At 41.5% G+C, this 17,140-nt stretch overlaps 6 non-coding genes across 6 annotated transcripts; 5 read left to right on the plus strand and 1 right to left on the minus strand.

Annotated features, from left to right (window-relative positions):
* The first annotated feature begins 869 nt into the window (after positions 1-869).
* Trnai-aau lies at positions 870-943 on the plus strand. The gene has a single exon. It is a non-coding gene; the product is annotated as a tRNA-Ile (tRNA).
* Positions 944-1,270: 327 nt separating this feature from the next.
* Trnai-aau lies at positions 1,271-1,344 on the minus strand. Its single transcript has one exon. It is a non-coding gene; the product is annotated as a tRNA-Ile (tRNA).
* Positions 1,345-3,578: 2,234 nt separating this feature from the next.
* On the plus strand, positions 3,579-3,652 carry Trnai-aau. Its single transcript has one exon. It is a non-coding gene; the product is annotated as a tRNA-Ile (tRNA).
* Positions 3,653-4,670: 1,018 nt separating this feature from the next.
* Trnai-aau lies at positions 4,671-4,744 on the plus strand. The gene has a single exon. It is a non-coding gene; the product is annotated as a tRNA-Ile (tRNA).
* Positions 4,745-6,341: 1,597 nt separating this feature from the next.
* Trnai-aau lies at positions 6,342-6,415 on the plus strand. The gene has a single exon. It is a non-coding gene; the product is annotated as a tRNA-Ile (tRNA).
* Positions 6,416-6,876: 461 nt separating this feature from the next.
* On the plus strand, positions 6,877-6,950 carry Trnai-aau. The gene has a single exon. It is a non-coding gene; the product is annotated as a tRNA-Ile (tRNA).
* Positions 6,951-17,140: the final 10,190 nt, after the last annotated feature.

The following is a 17,140-nucleotide window of genomic DNA, read 5'->3' on the forward strand; positions in this document are numbered from 1 at the left end:
TGTATATACAAACCTTTTTTGCCACACTAAATTCAAATTTGACACGCCAAACGGCCAGTACCTTAAAATTATCACCCCCATCTGTTAACAGTCAACGCAGCCATCGATTTTATTTCATTCGAAATAAATGTAAATTTTTAAATCCTACGCATCTTAAATCACAATCTATCGAAGTCAAGCGTTATCTTTGATCGGTACGAATTAATTTATGTTTTTCAATTTGCACTACACATACTTTAGGATGGCATTCAATCAAATAAAGCTCTTGATGACAGAATTGCACCTCACTGATGTTATAAATGTCAGGGATTCGATGTTTTTTTTTGTTACTTATGTATTCGAATTTTATTTCGATTAAGATGTAAGAGCTAAATGAAATTTAATATCGATTGAACCTTTCGGTACAATTGGGAAGGTGAAGTGAATTCTGAATTTAAAATTGATTTGTTTTAAAATCGAGCACGATATTTAGCACTTACACAATATTTATTAAATAAAGACGGTTTTAATTGTGTGCAGCATATAAGCTAACAATTTTGAGTCAGTAAACAAGGTTTTGATTAAATTTAATGTAACTTAATTGGGTCAGCTTTGAGCTTACACCACAAGTTACTTATAAGGTAATAACGGGAAGGAACTGATCTTCTCTAGCAGTTTGATGCACCAGAAAAAAAAAATTGTCACCCAACACCGGTAGTTTCTGCGCAAGAAAAAACTAGCTAGTGCATTCCATACTCAAATAATAATAACCAGATTACGGCTGATCGTTCATAGTTTAATCTCTGCCACTGGTTTATTACAAACAAATGACTATCTCTAAATCTCAATATACGATAGTCTAGACTGTAATTTCAGGACTAATCTTCATCGGCCCATTAGCTCAGTTGGTTAGAGCGTCGTGCTAATAACGCGAAGGTCGCGGGTTCGATCCCCTCATGGGCCACTCATGCTTTTTTATCACACTTTTCGAAAACATTCGAGAATCAGATTTTCATACTTTCCGGTAAAGTAATCATTCTGAGAATAAAGCTTTATTTTGTTTATAAATCGACTTTAATTGATTATTATTTTATTTGATTGGCAGTCGTAAAATCGTTACGCGACTTTTGAAGTACTTTGCAATTACTTTAAGTTAAATTATTCACGTTGATAAGATCACCAAATAAAACTCATTTTAATTAAATAGTTAGGTTTAACTTTGCTACATTACTTCATAATTAAATTAAATAATTCGCAAAAAACACATTCATAAAATGCAAAAAGCTGGATGTGGCCCATGAGGGGATCGAACCCGCGACCTTCGCGTTATTAGCACGACGCTCTAACCAACTGAGCTAATGGGCCGATGGGATCTGTTTCCTGAAATATACAGCTGCACTGAAAATAACTACACAGTATTTTAAAAAATCCGAAATAGTATTATAAATGTACTGTAGATACCAAACTTTCACGAGACTGTGCGACTTCTCACATCCAATAAACGGAATTAAGAGAAACATCTTGAACAAAATAATTACAGTAATCTCAAATTAATCTCGATCAATAAGTAGCGATGACCCTAGAAGATCACCGTAAACAGTAATCGTTAATCATAATAATTGCAGGGTTAAGGTCGGCAGGCTTACGATTACCACGCACCTGTGATTTTAGGGTTAAATCAAAACATATCTGCTTCACCGCTCTACTTTATAATTATTTTTACATTACTCACGATAACTTACTTTAAATGGCTTGTTCTTACACAGCTGCGTATCAAATTAACATACTTAGTTTTAAATATCGATGAAGGGACTAATGAAAAAATTAGAAAGCGGCGTCTTTACTATAAAAATTAGATTTTGACCTGCATTTTAATGGGTCAATTTTGAAGCTAATTTGAAAGTAAAATCTATTAATATTCATCAACTTCTCTATTACGTTTTAATACTCGCATAAGCAGTAGGTATTTTAGCTCAGAATCTTTTAGGGACTTTTTACAGAAACTAGTTTAATGAGACATTGAAGTTTAGTCTAGCCCTTTATCTGTATGCTTTGCTTTTACTGCTTGAATCAAGGCTTGAGAATATAATGTTCCCTTCTGTTACCCTTTCCTAATAAATTCATTGATGTATTATATTATCAACCTTGTGCTTGAGGAATGTTACGCTACGGTGTAAACAGCGCCACGCATGTAGATCGCGGCCGCAAAGGTTCCCACACTTATCACAGCACAATACAGATGTAATATTCATCATATCTTGTAGAACACATTGAATTTTCATTAGAAAATAACCTCCATTTGACTTTCAGTTGCCATTAATATCAATATCTTGAATGATGTGAGGCTATTTATTTCCCAGTTCGCACACCTATGTTTTATAACTCTAATAAATGACTTTCACTTTGACATAGCAGGATACCTAAGTTCTTGTATATTTATTTTATTGGGTATATGAACACTCCGATCCTATATCTAGATCCGATCGATGAATTCATGAAAATATGTATGTCTCTACCAGACCTCGGGACTATAGAGTCCCGGATTTTTGGGAGGCAAACGTGGGGCCGAAGCCAACACGCTGAAGCCCTTTTGAGACAACTTTAATGAAATGGTGACACAAAACCGACGATTATCCCTGTATACACTATAGAAATGTACCCAAGGACAATCCCCGGTTCTGTGCTAAACTATTGCTAACTATGGATGAAAACTACTTGGGCTATTGTAATGGGATGCTAATGGACTAGGAATGGGAAAACTACGGGAACTATGGCACCTGCCGATGACAATGTAATAAATACATGTTAAAATGGCAGGTGGAGACTCGCCAACTCACTTACTGGGCCCCCGGGAATCAGTCACTGAAAAGCAACAAGAGGGCAACAGGGACATGAGCGGCTGAGAAGGGTGAGGATACCTCGGCGGACTTTAAACGCAGATCACGCGCTCCCTGTGGGTCCAGCATCACCGGCCCACTCGCCACTTACCACGAGGCACCTACCCTCCGAGCAGGACTAACCTTGCTCTAGCGACTCCACTCTGACCGGCCGATGAAGGCAAGCCAAGAGGCGGGAGACCTATCCCCCGTCATGCTTCACTCCGGCAAGCCGGAGATGGGGGACAGTATACTCTCCCTGGAGCACTCGGATATATAGCCCCGCGGGGTCGCTACTCCCCGTCATCCGCCTCAGATGCCCTGCGGGGCAAAAAAAATATGTATTATTAATTGCAAAGCTATGAAATACTGTGATCGACAACATCCCCTTTGGTTCACAGTAGGCTATCTAGGGGACTTATGGCTGACCGGTACTGCGGGATTGTTCGAAAGAGTTACAGCGGGCCTGGAATACTAGGGATTCCAGGAAGAACAAAGGTGAATTTTGGTCAGTAAAAGTGACAAACCCCGTGGCTGTACCCACGATAGAATGAATAATTTGATGAATTTTTATCTACCAAAAGGGGTTTTACAACCGCAAACATTGAAGAATTAGCAATTACAGTTTCAGTTCCTCTAAAATACCCCACAAACTCTCCATTCATATCCTAGAGCTGCATGAAAATAGCTTTGTTTGTATCAATTTCAGATCTGAAAGCCATCGGCCCATTAGCTCAGTTGGTTAGAGCGTCGTGCTAATAACGCGAAGGTCGCGGGTTCGATCCCCTCATGAGCCAAAGCTCTTTTTTTATGGAACATTCAATCTACGGTAGAAATATAGAGCACTGTACTGTTACAGCCTTTTTATCGTCCCACTGCTGGGCACAGGCCTCCTCTTACACGGACAAGGATTGATAAATATATACGAAAATATAGAGCACAAAGCTTGTTTCTTGAAAAAATGGAGTGGATTGGTTACTAGCACTATTTAACTATAACGATAACCGAATCACAACCAGCCGTCAAAACATTAAGTTTCGTTGTAGATAAATAGTGCAAAACGCCTTAACTGTCATAAAAGAGGTGGCATACCTTAGAAGCAACGGTTACTCAGTCTCACCGCATCATATTATCACATAACGTGATAACTGTTGTTATAATTTAAAGCAAATCAGATCAACGTTAATTAAGTACACCAGAAATTTAATACTTTTGAAATGAGGAAAATGCCTTAACCAACGTTTTGTAATGAGAACCCAATGTTTGTGCGTTTGTAAATTAATATATGACGTTGGTTGTAAAAACTGCGTAATGAAATTAATGTTTGATTTCGCAGTTTATTGAGTCACTTGTCAACGCTGATTACCAATAAACGGTCGTATTTATTGCTAAAACGATAAATTTAAAAATAAATTGCCACCAATTTAACTACCTGATATAAATAACTCGAAAGTATTTAGGAAGGCAGGTGCAAGCTAAGACAGAGTTGTGCTTACTACAAGTTTAGCAATGTCATTTCAATGGAAGCAGATAGGTGCTGCACGTTAGCATTTGGTCCTTAGGTACGCGGACGGAACTACATATGTACAAGGACCAGTTTCGATAAATGATGTTACTTGAACCTCAAAAAGTACAGTTGTAATTTTGGCAAGAAAAGAAGGAATAGCTATTTTTTTTCTATCTTGTGTAGAAAGCACCAGGCACAGCATAAATAGATATTACTATAAGTATTATCAATAGGTATAAAATGCTTGCTATGCTTAATAAAATTTGATAAAAATATCCATAACGAATATTTACAGTCTGAAATCCATCGGCCCATTAGCTCAGTTGGTTAGAGCGTCGTGCTAATAACGCGAAGGTCGCGGGTTCGATCCCCTCATGGGCCACTGTCACTTTTTAGGGCTCCGTTTAAATAAATATTTTAAGGCGACGAATTGGTCAACAATAATTCCATAACCGGCACGCGCATCTAAGGCGCCAAAAGGGGTCGGAGCGTCTGAGCGGGGCGAGGATAACAATACGCGCGCTAGCTTATAACTAAAAGTCGTAAGTGACAAAATGGTTTTGTAATTTTATTATTTAGAAATGATAATTTGATAAAAATTCCTTCTACAATTTTAAAGAGTATGTATATACTCAACTACTAAAAAAGTTAAGAGGCTTAAATCGGTCCCGTTTGCCCATAATATGTGAATCTCTTTTTAAAAAGAGGTATGTTTGATATATTTTTCTCTGTTATAAAAGTTACCTAATCATGTTTCTACGTCTAACAAAATAAGGTTTATATCATGAACTTCCAGGTAACCAAGTTGTATTTTGATCCGTTTTGCATTTACTGAGAAAAATTGAGATCCTTGGCGCCAAAAATTCCAATTCGTCCTCTTAAGGGGCTCAACTTTGTTTACACTGCGGTACGTAAATTAAGGATCTACAAGTATACGTAGACAAAAATTCAACACTGATTTTAAGTGTCCGCTTCGACAAATTTTAATTTATAATGATCAGTAGTGTTGCATTGAAAAGTACACTTGCATCCGACGCATTGAATGGCATCTCACACCATTTTAAGATGCATGATGCATGTTACTAACTGCAATGTGCATGAATGAAGTGTCCCCTGGGGCGCTTACAAAGGTGAATGTGTACTGTCTTTGTGAACGTTTCAAGATGTCTTGCAAAATCAATGTAGGCCTCCAATGAAATTGGTAGAGAGAAGTTCCTGAGATTGATTACAATACTCACTACTTTAGCATTGTATAAATTATTTATTTATTTAAAATACTTTATGCACATTGTACAACTTAACGCCTTAGGCGTTCTCTGCCAGTCTACCTTAGGGTGGTGGTGAAACAGAAGTGGTAGGTGCAACACAGTTTGAGGAGCATAAGTGCAAGATAATAAAATAATATATTTATGTATACATAAATATAATAAATATTTATATATATATATATTACTGAATCCAAGAGAAGAAAGTGAAGAAAATGAACTAGCGTAATGATTCCGCCAACTTGCCATGGATGTGTTTAGGTACGTAGTTTAATTTTAAATTAAAGGTGAAGGAGATAAAACTTAGATTCAGTTGGCAGACCTATGTACCTATATTGTACACGATAAATTGTAGCTGGAAGAGCAAGCTCCAATTCATCAATGGTTTCGTTGTCATAGTCAGCTGTGTATTAGGAAGGTGTCTCGTAAAAGAGCTCATATTATGAGTTAATTACTAACAAGTATGTAGTGCTAATTTAAGAATGGTCTAGCTTTAAGTTATTTTCAGTATTTAGTGCTAGTCTATTGTTTTCGATAACCTTGCTAACGTGATGTAGCAATACATTTATTTCGAAAAGAATTTAACGCGAATGTGTATAATAATAGCCGTTATCTCACAATAAACAGATAAACGGATTACTTTTTCTTTCTTATTTTATATTGTTTTCAATAAGCTCCTTGATCCAGTTTTAATTTTCACACGATATACATATCGGCCCATTAGCTCAGTTGGTTAGAGCGTCGTGCTAATAACGCGAAGGTCGCGGGTTCGATCCCCTCATGGGCCACTCATACTTTTTAGGGTCCCGTACAAAAAGGGCAAAACGGGACCAAGACTTCACAGTCCGACTGTTACCAGACTGTATCTAATGACCCATTATAGGTAGTCTGGCAGTTGAAATTTTCACAGATGATGCATTTCTTTTGCAGCTTTAATAAAACATATATCAATGCAAAAAAAATTTGGGACTCTCATACAACAAAAGAGATTTTTGCACGGAGCCCTTCGTCGACGAGTTCGAATCGCCCTTGTCCGGTTTTTTAAAGCCGACCTTTATACCTACTGTCTCTCGTCTTCAAACTTCAATAACAGTAAAGGCATAATGAGCAGGTAACTTCATATTCTACTGTATCGATTCGATTCACATGAGCAAAAACCAAATAAACATATGTAGGCACTGAAAGTCGTGTTCATTTCAGAAGCCATGAATTTCAGTGCAGATGTATATTTCAGGAACCATATCCCACCGGCCCATTAGCTCAGTTGGTTAGAGCATCGTACTAATAACGCGAAGGTCGCGGGTTCGATCCCCTCATTTGCCACTTCCAGCTTTTTGCATGAACTTGCAAACTTATATTTTTTTGGGAAAAAAAAATGCCAAAGTTTATTTACGGTGTAACAGTTCCTGATCAACCCCTAGGCTGTAAAATTTTTCGCTTTTCCTAACATATAAATACCGCAGGCTTCCCCCGAAGGGGAAGAGGTTGCGCCCCGCCATCCGCGCAACCCTGTAGAGCTCGTCACCTTACTGGACGCTCTTCCACCTTAGAGGACCATGCATTAACTTTACCATTAGTCCCGTCTAATAAAAACTAAGGGCAGGGGTAGACGAGACGTCAGCAAATCAAATCAGACTTAACATGCAGGGTACAAATTGAATTATAGAAACTATTAGAGAGTGAGAGGGATAGCAAACCTACCTAACGAAACCTAACAGAAGAAATACATAGAGCTTGCGCTTTAGGTTATAATAATATACTGCTCTAATGCTACAATCCCCAGTTTAGTGACGTGTAGCCACCCTAGAGTGGCTGACACTCCGCACGTGAACGTCTAGGGCTAACATAGAAGGTTCTAGCCGTCACGTTCCCTATATATAAAATATCGCACCCAATCCTAAGACAGAGTACTGCGAAGTACTACTGCCATTGGGTAAGATAAGTCTCCAGTTAGAATGAACGCGTACAATTGATGGATTCCCGTTACGGACCGATTTACCCTTACAAAGATCAAACTAGCGCAAGCGCAGTGTATGGTCAGTCGGTGGTAGCTTTCTCTATGAATACACCTGGTATACACCGAAGTGGTAATTCGTCACTTCCTCTTCCTTAATCTCCCCGTTCTAGCCTAGTCCAGTCTGCGTGTTTCACCATCAACACAAAATCATTGATCGACTCATGAAGCCGTATGCGTGATGGCAAGACACGGTCCCTAGCGTCCATCAGGACGGGTCTATGGTTTAGTTTTGTTAGGGGAAGTATGTGAAGCCTACCCCCGCTCCCTGGAAGAGTGCGTACAACAAATGCAAGACAGAAGAAGCTGCCGGTTTGTCAGTCCATAAGAAGTAACTGTAACTAGCGTTTGGTTTAATTGTATCCTGTTATGGGATAACGTGTATTCTTAATGACGTAACATAAATCATACGGCCATGAGCCGTTATGTAATAATGAACCGCGGTCAGTCAATACGGTTCTGCCCTCCAATTGTGTATTCGATTTGTGGGAGCCCTAGTCCACGGCAAGGGTATGGGTGTGTAACTGTGTCATTATTGTAAGTGTAGTAGAAGGCCTTCTCCGTTTCCCTATAACCAAACGCGAGTCTGGGATACCTCAGTGTAGTCGGGAGAGAACATGCCAGATATATACATAGATAGAAGCGCGTTACATAAAACAAAGCTCAGTATTCTTACGCTTACGAAAGTGCACAGTACCATTACGCTATTGCCAAGTCTCGTCTCACGCTTTGCAATACGTTTATGTTTAAATACCAGAGCAGCTAGAAAGTACAGCCTAGGGGTGTTGATCACAGCCGAATTACATAATTAAGGTCCCACAACTGTGGTCACGCAGTCGCCGTGGTAATCCCGAACCAGGGCACTACTCGATTCCCTACGCAGTGCATGAAGCACACTAAAATAAAAGACAATAATGATGTAAAACCCATAACATCGATATAAACCACTCACCGATCAATATCCTGCACCCGGACCTATTCGACTTACTCACGCGAGTCCTCCTTGTCGCTTGCCCGAAGAACGTTTCCCTTCTTCCTCCGGATGACCGGCCGTGGGTGTTAGGTATACGCTCCTACGACTTAGTTACCACCACAATACCACACTCTCGCGCAGATCACTTCGACCATGCACCTTCGCCTCCCCAGATTCACTGCCACCCTCTTGCGTTCTCAACACCCTCGTTACCCATATCCCTTCTCTCGCACCTCCGCCCCCCCGTGACAGCCCCCGCGTCCCTCAAGTTTCTTTTCGTTCAGCCGATTCCCTTTGTTTTTTCCTAATAGCTTTATTAGTCTTTTGGTAAACTTTCTCGATTGTTCTCAGGGTTGGCTCGGACCCGTCCAAGTGGCTTGCACGTGTGCACTTCTATTGAATGTTACATTTCCTTATCGTAACTTTTCGGTTATTCCGAGAACTGTAATGTTTTAAGCGTGGGATTCGTAACCAAACTGTATTTAGGGTTCCGCGGTAACAAACGGAAATAGGGCCTCTGCAGGTTCTCTCACTTGATGGTTTGTCTGAGGAAACCCGTGGTCCATAGTCTCATCTCGTTATTACCTAGGCCAGTCCGACACGTATCTAAACCGCTGTTCCGAGCTATACACATTATGCACATCCAAATCCAATCCGTGGTTGTCCAATGCCGTTCTTCTCAAAGGTATTGAGTTGTAAGACATGTAGGAGCATTGTCTATATTTATTTCTATACATACAAAGTTGGTGAGACTAAATATTATCTTATTTCACGGAACCGTCGGTGAATGCCCTGCCGCAATTCCCTTTTTTTCCCCAGACCGTTCTTAAGAATGCAAGAATGCGCCGTTGAGTTATCACGTGTTAAACACGGGCTAGCAATAGGTCCTATTACGAATGGTCGTAAAATACAATGTTTATGGGTTTCTAAGAGGCGCGTCATTAAGGCGCCTGCTAAATAATAAATAATAACAATGATACCAGCTAGATTGTTGTTATTATGTAAGTTATGTTTATAGGTATGTGCCAGGCTATCACATTCCCCCCTCTGAAAATCAGACGCGTGACGTAGTACAGCGTTTGAGTTTTCACAATAGGCATAGCTGGCTCTCGTGTTTGAACTAGAAGGACCGTAGCTCGTCGGAGCTCCCCCCCCTCAGATCCTAAGCTATCATAACATTAAAAGATTGATTGTTTGATTTTACAAAATATACAGATTATGACTTTTTTTTTTTTTTTTTTTTTTTTTTTTTTTTTTTTTTTTTTTTTTTTTTTTTTTTTTTATTATTATTTTTTTTTTGTTTTTTTTTTTTTTTTACATATATATATTTTTTTCTTTTTTTTTTCTTTTTTTTTTTTTCTTTTTCTTACACACTACTTTGATACATAGTACCTCTCGAGATGCACCGCGTTATAAGTACCTATTATATCCCCGCTTTCGGGGTCTACAAGCATGTAAGCATTAGCGTGTGGTATTCCGCCTACCTTGTATGGCCCATCATATAACAAGGAAAACTTCTTCGATATCTTGGCAGCCGCATCGGATCTATTATCTCTCCTAACCTTCACTAAATCACCAAGCTTGAATGTTATTAGCTTATGGCGTTTGTCATACCCCTGACTCCTAATGGTTGCCGCTTTCATTAAATTATCCCTAGCCCTCTTCCGTATCTCCTCAACGCTTAAAAGTGGTCTAACCTCAGGATTGTCACCCAATGACTTATCAAAGGTTAGTTTAGGGCTCTCACCCCTAAGGACTTCACGTGGCGTGTATCCCGTACTAGAATGTACTGTGTTGTTATAACAATGCTCAATCGTTGCTAATACCCCCACCCATTTGCGATGAGAGTTGTGACAATAAGCCCTAAACAATCGCCCCAATTCTTTGTTAACGCGCTCCGTACTATTTGGGCGGGGATTCCTCACTGTTGTATGCGACACAACTATCCCTAATTGTTGCATTCCTTCATACCATAACTTTGACGTGAATTGTCGACCGTTATCCGTTACTATTCTTTTTATCGGTACGACCGATTTGTATTTGCGTACACACGCTAAGGCAATCCTTGTGTTAGCTCGCCGTACCGCACACAGGTGCACATACTTGCTAAACACATCCTGCACCACCAATATGTACTGCATACCGCATTTTCCCGGCGGCAAGGGTCCGTACCAGTCTGCCATCACTATTTCCCCTACTTCAGTCGCTATCACTGGCTTACAAGCTCCAACTGTGGTCTGGTTTGCATGTTTTGTCTTTTGGCATAGGTCACACTGTCTTAGGACTGATTTGATCATACGTGCCAGCCCGGAGAAATAAAATCGATCGCACACCAATCTCTTAATCCTGGTCTCACCGAAATGCCCCGCTTCCTCGTGCACTGCTTCTATTATCTCTGCCTGCATAGCCCGGGGCACCACCAGGGCCTCCTTTCCAGAATGATCTGCTTTGTAGGTTAGTTTACCATTTACTAAAATGAGTTCCCCACCACGTTGTCTTATACTTTCACATCCACCAGTACTTAGTTTCTCTATGGCTTCCTTACAAAAATTGTCTTCACTTTGCAACTCTATAATGTTTTTGATTTTAGTGTTAACAGTTTTAGCTTTGCAGGATGTAAACATGGCTATTTCAAGACACACCTTTCGTAATTCTTGGACAGCCTCCACTCCATTTGCGTACCGCGATAGGATATCAGGGACAACATTATTACTTCCCTTCACATGTTCTATGGTGAAATCAAATTGTTGAATAAATAGAATCCATCGCGTAACTCGTGCACTGTACAAGTTCCAGTTATTTATGAAGGATAAACTCTTATGGTCAGTCCGGATGACTACTCGGGAGCCTCGTAAATACGTCTCGAACTTCTTGAGACCATACACCACAGCCCACAATTCCTGTTCCGACACCGTCCACCGTTGTTCAGGACGGGTCAAGGCCTTACTACAAAATCCTATCACTCGCTCATTATTCTCGTCGTCCAACTGATAGAGGCAACCAGCCACTCCTACCCCGCTACTGTCGGTTTGCAAGTAATATAGCCTATCGGTGTTCGGATGAATCAGGACAACTGTCTCTATAAACGCGTCTTTCACAGCCTCGAATAGTCGGTCTTCTTCAGGGGTCCACTTCCACGCTCTTCCCTTCTGAAGCATCCGGCAGAACGGAACTGTCATGTGACTATACTTAGCGACAAACCGTCTATAATAGTTCATGAGACCTAGAAACGCCCTAAGTTGTTTTACTGTACGAGGTGTAGGGAATTCCCTAATAGCTGCGACTTTGCCTGGGTCCATCCTGATCCCCTCAGGTGATACTATATGACCCAATAGCTGTACCTCACTCTTTATGAATTGGCACTTTTTTAGACTACACGTCATATTTGCTCGCCCTAGTAAGCCTAGAACGTGGTCAAGATGACCCAAATGTGTCTGAAGATCCCCGGATTTCGTAAATACTACCAAATCATCTAAGTAATTTACACAAAATTCCCTCACTTCCGAACCTAGAATCACATCCATTGCCCGAGAGAAACTACCAACGGACGTCTTCAAGCCCTGCGGTAGCACCGCGTAGGTGTAACTCTTGCCCATAAAGGTAAAACCGGTGTACTTAGTAGAATCAGGGTGGAGAGGTATTTGGAAATAAGCATTATTAAGGTCAATCAAGGTGATAAACCTAACACCGTTAAATGACTGTAATATATCCGCGACTAGAGGTGGCGACTCTACTTCACCTATCATCCTTTTGTTTAATTCACGCGCGTCTAGCAAGATCCGAACAGAGCCATCCTTCTTTAATGTACATGTCAGCGGGCTACTATACGGCGTCCCCTCTCTCTTGATTATGCCTAGCGCTAACAATTCCTTCAGTTTCTCTTCTACCTTTGACCTATACGCGAAGGGTATCGGGTAAGAACGTTTAACGAAAGGCTCCTCGTCTCTCATCTTGATAACGTGATGGTATTTGTCAGTGCGTCCCGGATGTGCTGAAAACACACGTTTGTTCTTTATAAGGAGCTCTCTGAGTCCATCCAATGAAAAATCTACCGTTTCTTGAAGCCCCGATATAAACTCATTTATGTTTTGTTCAGATTCATAGCATATCTCAATTACATTAGTATCTAAGGTTACTACTTCCATGCCCGCCTTCTCACTAGACGCAGCGGGCATTTCTGTCTCACTATTAATATTACACGTAATCCTTTTCTCTATACTATTACTGTGACCACCATCGGTCAGCCTACATCCTATTTGATCCTCTCCAAGATCAATTTCTATCACCTTTCCTAAGTAATTTAAACGCAACGACCGCCTAGGCCCACATATGACAGTGGCCTCCCATTGTTCTAGCCAATCAATGCCTAAAATTATTTCCCGAACTAAATTCTTAACAATCAGACAAGGCGTCTCTACACAGGTTCCATTTATAACTAAAGGCACTAAGGCCGCCCTATCAACTCGGCAACTTTTGGCCTTAGTGGCACCCTGAATCTGAACAGGAGATATGGGCATAAGGGGCACCTGTATACCTCTATTCATAATTGCCCCGTAGGAAGCCTCAGCTATACAGGTAACTTGACTCCCCGTATCAATTAGGCATCTTAAAGTGTAATCCTTTACTTGTGCAACTATTTCTATTAGTCGGGAGCCAGCGCTCATAGTATCAACCTCGTCCAAGCCTATGTCTTTAAACACTGTTAAAACATTATAGTAATCTGGTTCAGTTGTACCTAAGTATCTCGCGTTAACCCTTACTTCTTGGGGCATCTGATTAAGAATATGGAAAAACAGATCGCGTATACCGTTATAGTTTGATTCAGTCGGTGCAATAGGTTCTATTGGGTTTCGTATTCCATTACCTGACAATCCTAAGCCTAAGCCGGGGGACCAATTATATCTAATCATATACCTATATGCGGCCTCGGTGGCCTTATGAGCGCACTTGTTTGTCCCATCTTGACATACACTTGTTGGCCAACTGGGACTCGATTGACCAACAACGTTTAGTTTCCCGAACCGCTATGCTCATCCTCCGGTATATATTGATCATACTGGTCCTGGTCACCACCTTGGACGAATTCTATCGCGTTTGCCTGCCTCTGATGATAGGCTGGGGCTCTGAATTGCTTGTTTGTATAACCCCTACCTCTTGCTTGCATGTTCGTATGTGCATAACCTCTACCCGTAGTCGGCATGCGACCTCCGTGGTTGGGGTCATCGACTTTGACTGGCCGCCTTCGCACATTTTTTTCTATGTTCCTTAAAAACTCTATCCCGCTTTTAAAAGTACTCGTATCCCTATTGGCAAACCACGCTATCTGTACGTCTTGCGGGAAATGACGGATTATGTAGCCAACAACTTCGGATTCTTCCAAAGGCAAACGTAAGTCCTTTACTAAATCGACTAGTCCTGCAAAATACTCTTCCATAGTGGACCCACCATTTGGGTTCCATGTCGAATCGAGTAATCGGCTCTTGGCTATCTCCCTTTCCCTACTGCCCCAAAAGACATCCAACAAATCTTTCTTAAAGTCATCAAATGACTTCCAACTCTCACTGTATAACTCCATTATTCTCTGCGCTGGCCCTGTCAAGCTGCCTATGGCTATATCTAGTGCCCTATCCTCTGCCTTTATGCTTTTTATGTACCGTTGCAGCTGTTTTAAAAATTTATTGGGGTTCATGGTGCCTCCACTAAATTTCGGCCTTTCCGGTGCCGATCCTAGAAAATAAACCCCTACTGAACTACCGGCATTATTTTCTACTGTTAACGTTGGCTCATTATGAGTGTCGCTTACACTTAGTACTTCGGAGCTCCGTGCTGCTGCCATACTGTCATTGCTACTATCCGCTGTGACCTTGCCGGGGGATACCGTTTTCTCTACCTTTTCAAGCCTAGTGACAATATTGTCAATCTTTTCCGCGATCTTTGATAATAAAGTGCTCTCGTTAATTGTATCTACATCACCGTCACATCGCTTCTTATTGGTTGTTATTATAGTGATGTCACTATCGTTGTTAGGCCTAGGATGCTTCGATGGCCTACCCCTACGGTTCATGCTTAGAGGTTAATTTGTCACTTACTTCAAGAGCTCAGTTTCGGAGTACCTGAGCTACCTAATGTTGTTCCTGCTTGACACGACGCCTTCGATGCAACTTTCAGCAACCACGCCAAACGCTGACGTCAACACGATGTTCTTGTTGCTGCAGTCAACTGCTACGCCAATACGCGATGCTTTTGGTGCGTCTGCAACCTGCAACGCGAGACGCGGGCGCCGAAACAGCTCGTTCTTACATCCACGCCCGTACTCGGACCTGAAATATTCGGCACACATGTGTCAAAGACTGATTTAAACAATATTAGTGATCCTACTCTGATATCACGTCCAATACCACGATAAGTATAATAACCAATTTATAAACCTTTGCATTGTTTAAACTAGAACAGCTCAATTTTATCGTTTTATAGGTAAGTAAATACTACGTTGTGTTTTGCGTAGTAACCAATAGGGACTCGAACCCATAGTTGTTTTTATGGTCGTGATGATCAACGTTGTGTTTTTGTGTAGTAACCGATTTAGTTCTTTTGTTCTCGTTGCACTGAAGTGAATCAGTACATTTTATGACGAGAATCCTGGTCACGGCACCAAATGTAACAGTTCCTGATCAACCCCTAGGCTGTAAAATTTTTCGCTTTTCCTAACATATAAATACCGCAGGCTTCCCCCGAAGGGGAAGAGGTTGCGCCCCGCCATCCGCGCAACCCTGTAGAGCTCGTCACCTTACTGGACGCTCTTCCACCTTAGAGGACCATGCATTAACTTTACCATTAGTCCCGTCTAATAAAAACTAAGGGCAGGGGTAGACGAGACGTCAGCAAATCAAATCAGACTTAACATGCAGGGTACAAATTGAATTATAGAAACTATTAGAGAGTGAGAGGGATAGCAAACCTACCTAACGAAACCTAACAGAAGAAATACATAGAGCTTGCGCTTTAGGTTATAATAATATACTGCTCTAATGCTACAATCCCCAGTTTAGTGACGTGTAGCCACCCTAGAGTGGCTGACACTCCGCACGTGAACGTCTAGGGCTAACATAGAAGGTTCTAGCCGTCACGTTCCCTATATATAAAATATCGCACCCAATCCTAAGACAGAGTACTGCGAAGTACTACTGCCATTGGGTAAGATAAGTCTCCAGTTAGAATGAACGCGTACAATTGATGGATTCCCGTTACGGACCGATTTACCCTTACAAAGATCAAACTAGCGCAAGCGCAGTGTATGGTCAGTCGGTGGTAGCTTTCTCTATGAATACACCTGGTATACACCGAAGTGGTAATTCGTCACTTCCTCTTCCTTAATCTCCCCGTTCTAGCCTAGTCCAGTCTGCGTGTTTCACCATCAACACAAAATCATTGATCGACTCATGAAGCCGTATGCGTGATGGCAAGACACGGTCCCTAGCGTCCATCAGGACGGGTCTATGGTTTAGTTTTGTTAGGGGAAGTATGTGAAGCCTACCCCCGCTCCCTGGAAGAGTGCGTACAACAAATGCAAGACAGAAGAAGCTGCCGGTTTGTCAGTCCATAAGAAGTAACTGTAACTAGCGTTTGGTTTAATTGTATCCTGTTATGGGATAACGTGTATTCTTAATGACGTAACATAAATCATACGGCCATGAGCCGTTATGTAATAATGAACCGCGGTCAGTCAATACGGTTCTGCCCTCCAATTGTGTATTCGATTTGTGGGAGCCCTAGTCCACGGCAAGGGTATGGGTGTGTAACTGTGTCATTATTGTAAGTGTAGTAGAAGGCCTTCTCCGTTTCCCTATAACCAAACGCGAGTCTGGGATACCTCAGTGTAGTCGGGAGAGAACATGCCAGATATATACATAGATAGAAGCGCGTTACATAAAACAAAGCTCAGTATTCTTACGCTTACGAAAGTGCACAGTACCATTACGCTATTGCCAAGTCTCGTCTCACGCTTTGCAATACGTTTATGTTTAAATACCAGAGCAGCTAGAAAGTACAGCCTAGGGGTGTTGATCACAGCCGAATTACATAATTAAGGTCCCACAACTGTGGTCACGCAGTCGCCGTGGTAATCCCGAACCAGGGCACTACTCGATTCCCTACGCAGTGCATGAAGCACACTAAAATAAAAGACAATAATGATGTAAAACCCATAACATCGATATAAACCACTCACCGATCAATATCCTGCACCCGGACCTATTCGACTTACTCACGCGAGTCCTCCTTGTCGCTTGCCCGAAGAACGTTTCCCTTCTTCCTCCGGATGACCGGCCGTGGGTGTTAGGTATACGCTCCTACGACTTAGTTACCACCACAATACCACACTCTCGCGCAGATCACTTCGACCATGCACCTTCGCCTCCCCAGATTCACTGCCACCCTCTTGCGTTCTCAACACCCTCGTTACCCATATCCCTTCTCTCGCACCTCCGCCCCCCCGTGACAGCCCCCGCGTCCCTCAAGTTTCTTTTC

The sequence above is a fragment of the Helicoverpa zea genome, chromosome 17, assembly GCF_022581195.2.
Source record: "Helicoverpa zea isolate HzStark_Cry1AcR chromosome 17, ilHelZeax1.1, whole genome shotgun sequence".
Classification (NCBI taxonomy): domain Eukaryota; kingdom Metazoa; phylum Arthropoda; class Insecta; order Lepidoptera; family Noctuidae; genus Helicoverpa; species Helicoverpa zea.